Source organism: Mauremys reevesii, linkage group 23 (assembly GCF_016161935.1).
Source record: "Mauremys reevesii isolate NIE-2019 linkage group 23, ASM1616193v1, whole genome shotgun sequence".
NCBI lineage: Eukaryota > Metazoa > Chordata > Testudines > Geoemydidae > Mauremys > Mauremys reevesii.
This window is the reverse complement of record NC_052645.1, coordinates 22,626,139-22,635,692: the sequence shown is the minus strand read 5'-3', so window position 1 is coordinate 22,635,692 and position 9,554 is coordinate 22,626,139. Positions and strand designations below refer to the sequence as shown.

General features: G+C 48.0%; 1 long non-coding RNA gene across 3 annotated transcripts; it reads right to left on the bottom strand.

Moving 5' to 3' along the window:
- Nucleotides 1–5,091: 5,091 nt before the first annotated feature.
- On the bottom strand, nucleotides 5,092–8,717 carry LOC120389056. Of its 3 annotated transcripts, none has more exons than XR_005590741.1 (4): nucleotides 8,703–8,717; nucleotides 7,191–7,356; nucleotides 6,489–6,608; nucleotides 5,092–6,123 (listed from the first exon to the last, which is right to left on the bottom strand). It is a non-coding gene; the product is annotated as an uncharacterized LOC120389056 (long non-coding RNA). The 3 variants fall into 3 exon arrangements; XR_005590740.1 differs by lacking the exon at nucleotides 8,703–8,717 and adding an exon at nucleotides 7,942–7,956; XR_005590739.1 differs by lacking the exon at nucleotides 8,703–8,717 and having other exon boundaries at nucleotides 7,191–7,368.
- Nucleotides 8,718–9,554: the final 837 nt, after the last annotated feature.

The window sequence follows — 9,554 nt, the reverse complement described above, 5'->3', positions numbered from 1 at the left end:
GTACTGCCTGAGACGCTGCACAGTCAGAAGCCCAGCTGAGGGGATCACCTGCAGACTGGTGGAGGAGCCTGCAAGTGCCTGGCAGGGAAGTGCAGTCTGCAGTTACAGCTGACCCATCAGAGCCCCTGACCCCAGCTGGAGGCTTTTCCCTGGCTCAATAAATTCACAGCAGTATGACAAACGGAAGGGAAAGTTTCTACCCTTTGGGACCTGCAAATGCCAGGTCTGACATCAGACTCCCAGAGTATACGCTGTCAGGCCCCTGAGATTGTTGTGAATGCCCTGTACAATGTATACAATTTGTGAATTCTTTTCCATATCAGTCTTCATAGCAGAACTGCACTGCTCCACATAGCTCTGTGTTTAAGCATTTACTGTTCGATGGCTAATGGAGGTTTACTTGGTTCCTATGGCTTCTAGATGGACACAAAACTTAAGTACAGAACTGATCTAAATACCAGCATTGGTAGTTCTGGAAGGCCAAGTAAGTAACCCCAGTGATCTGACGGAACATGCAGCTGCAGGTAGGAGAACTCACTCTTCATGCTTGTAGATGGTAGAGGCTGCTAGGGACAGAAAGTCAGCATTTGTTCAGGGCTGGTACTGAATTACATAGAACAATGTACAAATTGGGGACTTCTGTAATGCTGACTGTGTCCAGAAAGACTAGTTTGCAGAACCTCAAACCAGTATCTAAAATGCACTTTAGGTTATTTTATCTTTAACCCAATTGCTGCAATTTCTTTTGTATATACTTTCAGAAAGTTTATTTTTGCTCTGATTAAAAGTTAACAGGGGTGTGCGAAGATGAGCACTTATCCTGGTGCAATACTTGTCGCTAAAGATCATTGTCCCATGTGTTTGGTCTATGTCTGTCTAACTGAATTTGTGTAGTAACTAGCTCTGTGACCTATCACCCTACCCTGTCTATACACACACAAAATTATGCATCCTTAGCAAATGTCCAATCTATGCAAAACTTCCACTGAGAGCACAGTGCTTTAGCAGCCCTGTCCTCTCAAGCTTTCTGATAAGCTGCTTGTCACTTCTGTTAGAAGTAATAGGTTGTTTTTATTTGTTGTGTTCATCTGTATGTCCCCCCTCAATCTTATTTCAGAATGAACATGAACAGACGTGACAAACTGTTCCGAGACCGGCATGTTGCACCTTTTAGAGTTTGTCTTCACAATCATTTTCGATGTCATGTTATCTGCCTTACTTTGCTGAGAATAACTCTCCAGCAGAATCATCAAATATTGTTTTTGCAACTGCAGCAACATTGTTAACCTGTTTACAATACTCTTCCTGTACCAGTTAGAAGTAAGCATTGGCAAATGAACTCATGGCTGGCCTGAGGGTCTGGAACTGCTTGAGGGCGGGGGCCACTGTTAGTTTGTTAAGGTGTAATTGGCCTTGGAGCTCATAGGAGATGGAAAAACTAGTCTCTTATGGACAATATTATGCAGGTGGCAACTGAAATGGGAGGCAGCACAGTCCATTGTATAGGGCAGTGGACTGGGAGCCAGGTAATCTAGTCGCGACTCTGCCACTGACTGGCTGTGTGACCATGGGCAAGTCACTTAACCGCTCTATGCCTCAGTTCCCTCATCCATAAAATGAGGAGAGTGATGCTTGTTCACCTTTGTAAATGCTCTGAGGTGTATGAATGAAAAGAGCAAAGTGCGGAGTATTTACCAATATGAGCTAGCTGGGCAGAGCAGTTAATAGAGTCAATTGGACTTTGAGGCAAAAATAACCATCCCTTGAACACAACACATTTCTGATTGCATTGTTTTTAATTGTCTTTTTCCTCAATATATTTTGGAAACAATGTCAAGTTTTTATAAATGTTACTGTAGTCAATACTCATGGACAGGGCTGAACTTTTAACTTTTTTGCATCTTGTCTTGATATAAATCATATGTCCTAGAAGTTGGATTCTGTGTCTGCACTGAGAAATGCAAACTAAACTGGATATTTATGTAGTAGCATACATAGTCTAAATGTGTGTGTTCTTGGAACTAGTTTAAAAATCCCACACCATGCTTTTGATGGTGTGCAAGCTGGCCAAAATTTGGTTCATTATGCAGTGTACACTTTCTCAACTAAATGCAGTTTCTACTTTTTCTTACAATAAATTTTTTCATATGATCTTTTTCAGCAAAATCAAGGGTGTGTTTGCAGTATCGTAGCTACAGTAGCTGGCAGTCAGAGGTTTCCTTGCTCTGTAGCTTTGTGTCCTTCCACCTGCTTATAAAGTGAAGCTATTCACTTGACCCTTATTTTGAAGAGAAAATAATAGCTGACATTTTGCTTTATTTACACAGACTCGCATCAGTTAGGAGGGCAGGTAGCTGCTGGTTAGTTGGTGAGCATTTGCTTCAGCTTTGATCGCTGCATAATCTTCAGACCAGCAAATCTAGGAAAAGTTTAGGATGTTTATTTACTGCTTGTGTTTTACACGTACTGGGAGCCGGGCAATGGTCTTGGAGATGATTTTAAAAAACAAACACATCAATTTCTCAAGTGTGTGTGTGTGTATGGTATTAAAGGAATTTATTTAACTATGAAACATGGGAACAAATGTACTTGCATTGAGCAACATGAAGATGTTAGTTACAGGTACAGTACTTCCAAAGGAAGAGCATCTCCAAAACCCAAAAAGAGTAAATATGAATTTGTATTTTTGAAGAATGTAAAATGTGAAATAATGGTGTTTGCTTAATTGCTCATTTTGTATAAAGTTAATATTGTACTTTGAAATATCTGCTAAGAAGTGGGAAATTAACATTTTTTGGAATTGAAAGCAATATTAATACTAATGGAATCCTAATTAAATGCTTATTTAAACATTGTGGTACTGGAGTCATTCCTCAAGGGATTGATCAGTTTCTTTGGAATGTGAGTCTGAGCACTCTGCTCTCCTTTCCATCAGAACAGGGCACTGAGACTTTGGAGTTTGAGAGAGAATAGTTTTCCTATGCAATTGGATTTCTCCGCGGCCCCTCCTGCCCCCATACTAAAGTTTTTGGATCCAGGACCTTCATGTCCATAAAGGTACTTTCCGGCATGTGGAACGGTGGAATAGTTTGAGGCATGCAAAGGAGTAAGACTGGCTGTTGTAAATACTTATGCTGTATTTCCCCCCAAAATAATCCTAAGGGACAGTGTTTGTCCAAAGACCCCAAAGTACCTCACGGACACTTCATTCACCCCTGAAATGCAGCAGTTGTTCAGCAGTGCACACTCCCACCTTCCAGGAATTGAGGAATGAATATCTTCATCCATTTGAAACTGCAGAAGGAATGGGGAAGGTAAAATAGAATTGTTCGGTAGGGCACTCATGTTAGTATTACTGGTTAAAGGTGCTTACCTAAGTGGCAATAAAAGTAGAACAAGAGGCAAGTGATAAGGAGAATGGATTGGCCGCTACACAACCAGCTATGGCACAAAGAATTTTAAACAAATTGAGCTTGGAAAATGAAATTTCCTTTCTTAGAATTTCAGGTACATAAGAGGATCCAGACCAGGGGTGGGCAAACTTTTTGGTCCGAGGGCCACATCTGGGAATAGAAATAATATGGCAGGCCATGAATGCTCACAACATTGGCGGTGGGAGGGGGTGAGGGCTCTGGGGTGGGGCCAGAAATGAGGAGTTCAGGGTGTGGGAGGGGACTGTGACAGGAGAGTGAGGGCTCTGGCTGGGGATGAGGAGTTTGGGGTATAAGAGGGTGCTCTGGGCTGGGACTGAGGGGTTTGCAGGGTGAGAGGGGGATCAGGGCTGGGGCAGGGGGTTGGCGTGCAGGAAGTGGTGCAGGCTCCGGCTGGGGGGTTGGTGTGCAGGAGGGTGCTCTGGGCTGGGACTGAGGGGTTTCGAGGGTGGGAGGGGGATCAGGGCTGGGGCAGGGGGTTGGCGTGCAGGAAGTGGTGCAGGCTCCGGCTGGGGGGTTGGTGTGCAGGAGGGTGCTCTGGCCTGGGACTGAGGGGTTTCGAGGGTGGGAGGGGGATCAGGGCTGGGGCAGGGGGTTGGCGTGCAGGAAGTGGTGCAGGCTCCGGCTGGGGGGTTGGTGTGCAGGAGGGTGCTCTGGGCTGGGATCAAGGGGTTTGGAGCGTGGGAGGGGGATCAAGGCTGGGGCAGGGGTGCAGGCTCCGGGCAGCACATACCTCAAGCAACTCCCGGAAGCAGCGGCATGTCCCTTCTCTGGCTCCTACATGGAGGTGCGGCCAGGTGGCTCTGCAGGCTGCCCCATCCGCAGGCGCTGCCCCTGCAGCTCCCATTGGAGCACATAGGAATGGGACCACACGGCTGCTTCCGCGAGCTGCATCGAGTGGCCCCCAGCCCTGCTCCCTGACCGGAGCACTGGAGCTCGAGGGCCAACTTAAACCGGCTGGCGGGTCAGATGCAGCCCGCAGGCCCTAGTTCACCCACCCCTGCTCTAGACCACGGGCTGTTAGTAAGGATTGAGGAAGAAAGAGTAGGAAAGGCTTCTTTGCCCAGCCTTGGCATTATCTATCTTATGTACTTATTCTATATGTCCATTTCTGTAGCAGCTGAGCTCCCACCACCCTGGGGAGGTGCTTGTAATTTGACAGGTAGAGAGGCTGGGACTTGCTGAAGGCTACCCAGGAAGTCTGTGGTGGTGCATGGACTTCAACCCAGGTCTCCTCAGTCATAGGCTAGTGCCCTAACCGTTGTACCATGCTGCTGCCTAGCCTGCCACCCCTTTGTAACTGTCAGCTAGCAGTGACTGCAGGCAGTGACCCAGGGATAAGGGCATTGCATGTTAATGAAAAGCCTCAAATAGGTGAGAGCCTGGCTCATTCACAGTGAGTGGCCTCTCAAAAATGATCCAGAAGCTGCCAAAAGAGGGCACCTATTTGCTTTAGAGGTAGGGGAATCAGTAATGGCTGCTGGCCTCTGAACAAGTTCCTGGTGAGCCAATTTAAGGCCCCCAGGGGGTCCTAAAGCCCCTAATAATTTAGGTCTGAAGTGTTTGGGTAAGTCTCTCCCACGCAGCTGGGCTGACTGCATTCTGCCCTCTTCTACTGGCAGTGGTCTAGGATTTGTGTTATGGGAGCATGAAGGAACTCTGCTCCAGGATTGAGACCCCATTGTGCTTGACACACAAACTGAAGAGAGAATCAAGCTCTTCAGGACAGGGACCAAGTCCAGGATGATGAGAAAATAGCTGGATACAACAAACAGATGGGGGAGGACAAGGCCTGGGAGATGATCACACTTTAGGTACAAAGCAGTGGTCAGAGCACACCAGCTGCCACACTCAAGGTTCATCTCACTCCAGCCAGAGCCATGGCCCTGCCTTTCCAGGAGCATAACTCTTGAGGGGCAGTATGAGGCTCCAAGTGGGTCAATTCTTCCAGGACTATTTTAGGGACCCTCTTTCACCCAGTCTCAGACTGAAGTAAATCAAAGCATATTGGTCCTGGCAGCAGCTCCCTCAAACTCCTAAAGTGAAATGGCTAGTGTCAAACCAGGGCAGCTAGGACACAGGAACCAGAAGCTGCTGGGCTTCTGCATCTCCTCCATCCCCAAAAGAAGCCTGATCCATGGAGCAGCAGTTGTTTGACCTGCTGTCAAAGGCATCACTGCTCCACGGTAATAATCCTCCCCCATTCAAAATACAGATAGGACCATACCTAGGAATGAGGGGAAAGGAATTTACAAGCTGGAGCCATCCTCTGCTGAAGGTTATGAGGGGATGAAGGACACAGATCAGCAGGACAAAGGGTGAGATGCAGCCTCTGCAGTGCAACTGCTCCTGTGCACTGATCGGAGCTGGGTTTGTCAGACTGTTTCTTTTCCTCAGGCATTAACTTGTGACAGGCTGCAGCTTTTTCAGAGTTACAGCAAACAGTTGTGTCATTTATTTCTAGACAATGAGATTGGGAGTGCAGGTCGCAGCAATATGCACTTACACCACACCAAACACATGTAAAGAGTTCAGGGAATAGAGGGCAAGTATATTTTGCAGGGAACAGCCCAGGAGAGTTGTTGTGGCTTCCTCCATCAATAGCCCTCAGGTGAGCTGCTCATTAAGCATTTCAGGAATGCTTGTTCTCCTCTTGCACAGGCAAGGAGCTGCCCTCTGTTCTGGCAGGTGCCTAGCAAATAAAAACACACATGCATCAGTCCAATAACTCCCAGGAGGGCTTTAACACAATTTAAGGATGCTATAGACCTCACAGCACTAGGGTCAAGATGCTGCTTTCCAGAGCTCATAACATTTTCTAATGAACTTAGTAATTGAAAAAAAAAAAAAATGGAGCAACACCCACCTACCCACCCCAGTCTTGCCATTCATGTGGTGATGCAGCCTGTGGAAACCAGGGCACCCTACAGGAGTTGCTCCATCTTGAGCAGACCAGTTGTGTGATGTTAAAGGAAAAGCCCTTGTTGGCCCCCTTTACAGAAACCTTGTCATGGCCCTGCTGCTGCAAGGAAAGTGGGGAAGATCACAATACTCAACACAGAGAGCGGCCTGAAGACTGGTGATCTCTGCCATCAGCTCGTCACAGCTGGCAATGTTTGCCAGGAGGCGCTGCTGCCGGACCTCAAGGGATCGTAACAGGGTTCTCACACCTTCAACCTACAGAGGAGAGGAGATGAGTCATCACAATACGTTCTCCAGGGCCTGGGGAAGAGTAACTAGGGACCCCTCTGGTCTCTCTGTCATCCAGAGCCAGTGAGGGTCTTGCAATCTGCACCAGGCCTGGCAAACAGCATCAGTACCAGTGGGAATCTCCCTGGCAACTACCTACAGTGCCCAGAAGTCTTCCTGTAAAATCCACAGGACTGGAGCAGTTACATTAATTACACTTGGTCTTGAACATGAAAATTGAATCAGTGTTGCAATAAACCCTCTGGAGAGGGCAGCAGCTGAGCCATGCACAGGGCTTGTCCTCACCACTGAGTTAATTCAAGTGTTGCCTCTAACCTGAATTGTGTCTACACACAACCCCTTAACTCAAGCATGGTGGTGAGCTTGAGCCAGCTCAGTCTCTTTCTTTGAGTCCATGTTAAAATGCTGCTTTATGGCTTTGACAAAGTCTAGAGACAAACAGCACATAGAAATCTGAATTATTCTTACATGTAAACCTAACCTCATCCCTACCGCCAGCCTCCATCTCCTCATGCCATAAACCAGACCCATTCATACAGCCGTACAAACCAGTGACTCAGTGTCTGGGGACTGCTCAGTATCCTGTTTCATAGCTTCCTCTGCATCCATTGCCAAGCTAGAGTTGAGAGCAGATTGTTTTAATCTTAGGATCAGGACAGTTGGGTGTGGGAGATGACATCCAATATTACCAAGTTCTTGGAGTGGATCAGTAACACTGAAGAAAAAAATCAGTTATAAGGGGTTTCTCTCCCCTGCTCCCAATCACAAATTAAAATCCCAGGGTGGTGCTGGAGCAGGTCCTGTTAACTAGAAAATGAGAACTAATCTCTTTAGCCTCTCTGAGCCAATTGCTACCACCTGTTTTCCTTGAAACCTCAGCTTGTTCCATTTCTAAACAGGCCACACCTCTAATTATATCTTGTTCTTAAGGCTTCAAGCAGAACTCTAGTCTTTGTAAGAAATCTGTTTTTTGCTTTCCTTCATTCAGGCTTTGCTAAATTATCTCCTACAGGTCTTTGTTCTTTGCTGTAGTAAAATCGAAGGTCCCTATGGTGGGTGCCAGAAGAGAAAGTGGCACCCGCCTTGATGTGTCCTCTCCAAAGACAGCAGGCAGTACTGCGCCAGTCTGGGACAACAGTCACTCGGTCAAGCAAGGAAGGACTTTTGTGACTGGTCCCATGAGATTAAATGGTGCTGTCACAGGACCCTTTGGATCATGCTGAATGATTTCTGTACTTGTATAATGACAAGAGAGATTGGGAAGTGCACTAAGCAAAGGTGGCTTAATGTTTGGACTTACCAGGGCAGGGAAAAAAGAGGCTGGAACTACATATTAGCTTCTCAAGAGCTTCAGAAAAAGCAGATCTGAGAGGCATGGTGGCTCGGTGCATTCACTAGAAAAAGGCAGCACTCAGCTGTGCAAATCAAGCACTGTGGAAACCAGAGCCAGGGATGGGTGTTAACCAGAGAGTGGGCTGGGGAATGCAGGTCTAGCAGAGTAGACAAGAACTACACTCTGGGGTGTTGCGCCCCACCCCCAACCTGCACTGCCATCCCACGGCGAACCCTTTGGCATGGTAAGGGGATAGTGTATCTCCATGGCTGTCTACCCGCTCTGTTTCCTCTTGTATGAACAGCACAGGGTGCAAAGAACAATTCATTCACCTGCCTCACATGCTGAGACCACCTGGAATGTTCTGTAATAGTTGTATGAATGATGTGCTGGGCCGTGACTTACTTGACTAGAGCTTGCAATCCAGTGGATGCAAAGAGGTTAAAAAGGTGCTCTTGGGGCAGAGCAGGAGACGTGAGGAGTGTGTGTGTCACTAACTGTCTGGGTTGGTACAATTGGGTCATTAAAAGACTGGCTGAAACTGACCCATATCAGTGGAGGGTCTGGAAAGACAAGGGGAGCCCCCACTGTGCAACCATAGACACATCCCTGAGACACTACGGCAAGCAGAACACATGATCGCAGCATGGGTCTAGAGGAGAACGGGGCCAAAAACTGACGAGAGGCTAGGACAAAAACTGGCCTTTGGTGAGACACAGGGCTCTCACCTGGGACTGAAAGACACAGAGACAAGGTCCAGGGAGAAAGCTGAAATGGATTCCAAAGCAGCTTAGCTGGCTGATTGCACTGCCTTGGCCAGAATGGACTATGTCTTCATCTTGGCTTCTCTCGGCTAACCCAAGGATTTGCCAGTGATGTGTTCCAGTTGACTAATAAAGCCTACTCCATTTTGGAAAGGCAGCCAGAGGTCACTGCAAATACTTGCTGAGGTGCATTGGTCCCTGAAGAGTGTAAAGGTTCTGACCAGGAGTCTGTCTCAGTTGACTTGCTGGGCAGAGCTCATGGTGTGAAGCAGGAGTGCTGGAGTCCAGGCAGTCAGACTCGAAGGCAGTGAGGCCTCGTGGCCTACCCCAAAGAGAGTGAGACCTCCTGGGGGTCTGGCACACTGAAAGGATTCCTCTGAGGGACTGTTGAAAAGCTGGGGGTTGGCACAGATCCTATGGCTCTCTGATGCAGATGCAATAAGTAAATTCCATTGAGTTTCTTCTGCAAGAATTTTATTGCCATAAAGCACCAGGGTCATTCTAAATTCAGTGCCCATCTGTGTTTTACTAGGCCCCACTCCCCTCCCAGAGCCAGGGAGAGAACCCAGGAGTCCTGGCTCCCAGCCCCCCCTCCCAGAGCCAGGGAGAGAACCCAGGAGTCCTGGCTCCCAGCCCCCACTCCCAGATCCAGGGAGAGAACCCAGGAGTCCTGGCTCCCAGCGCCCCCTCCCAGAGCCAGGGAGAGAACCCAGGAGTCCTGGCTCCCAGCCCCCACTCCCAGATCCAGGGAGAGAACCCAGGAGTCCCGGCTCCCGCTCCAAGCCACCAGCCCCCCCTTCCAGAGCCACGGAGAGA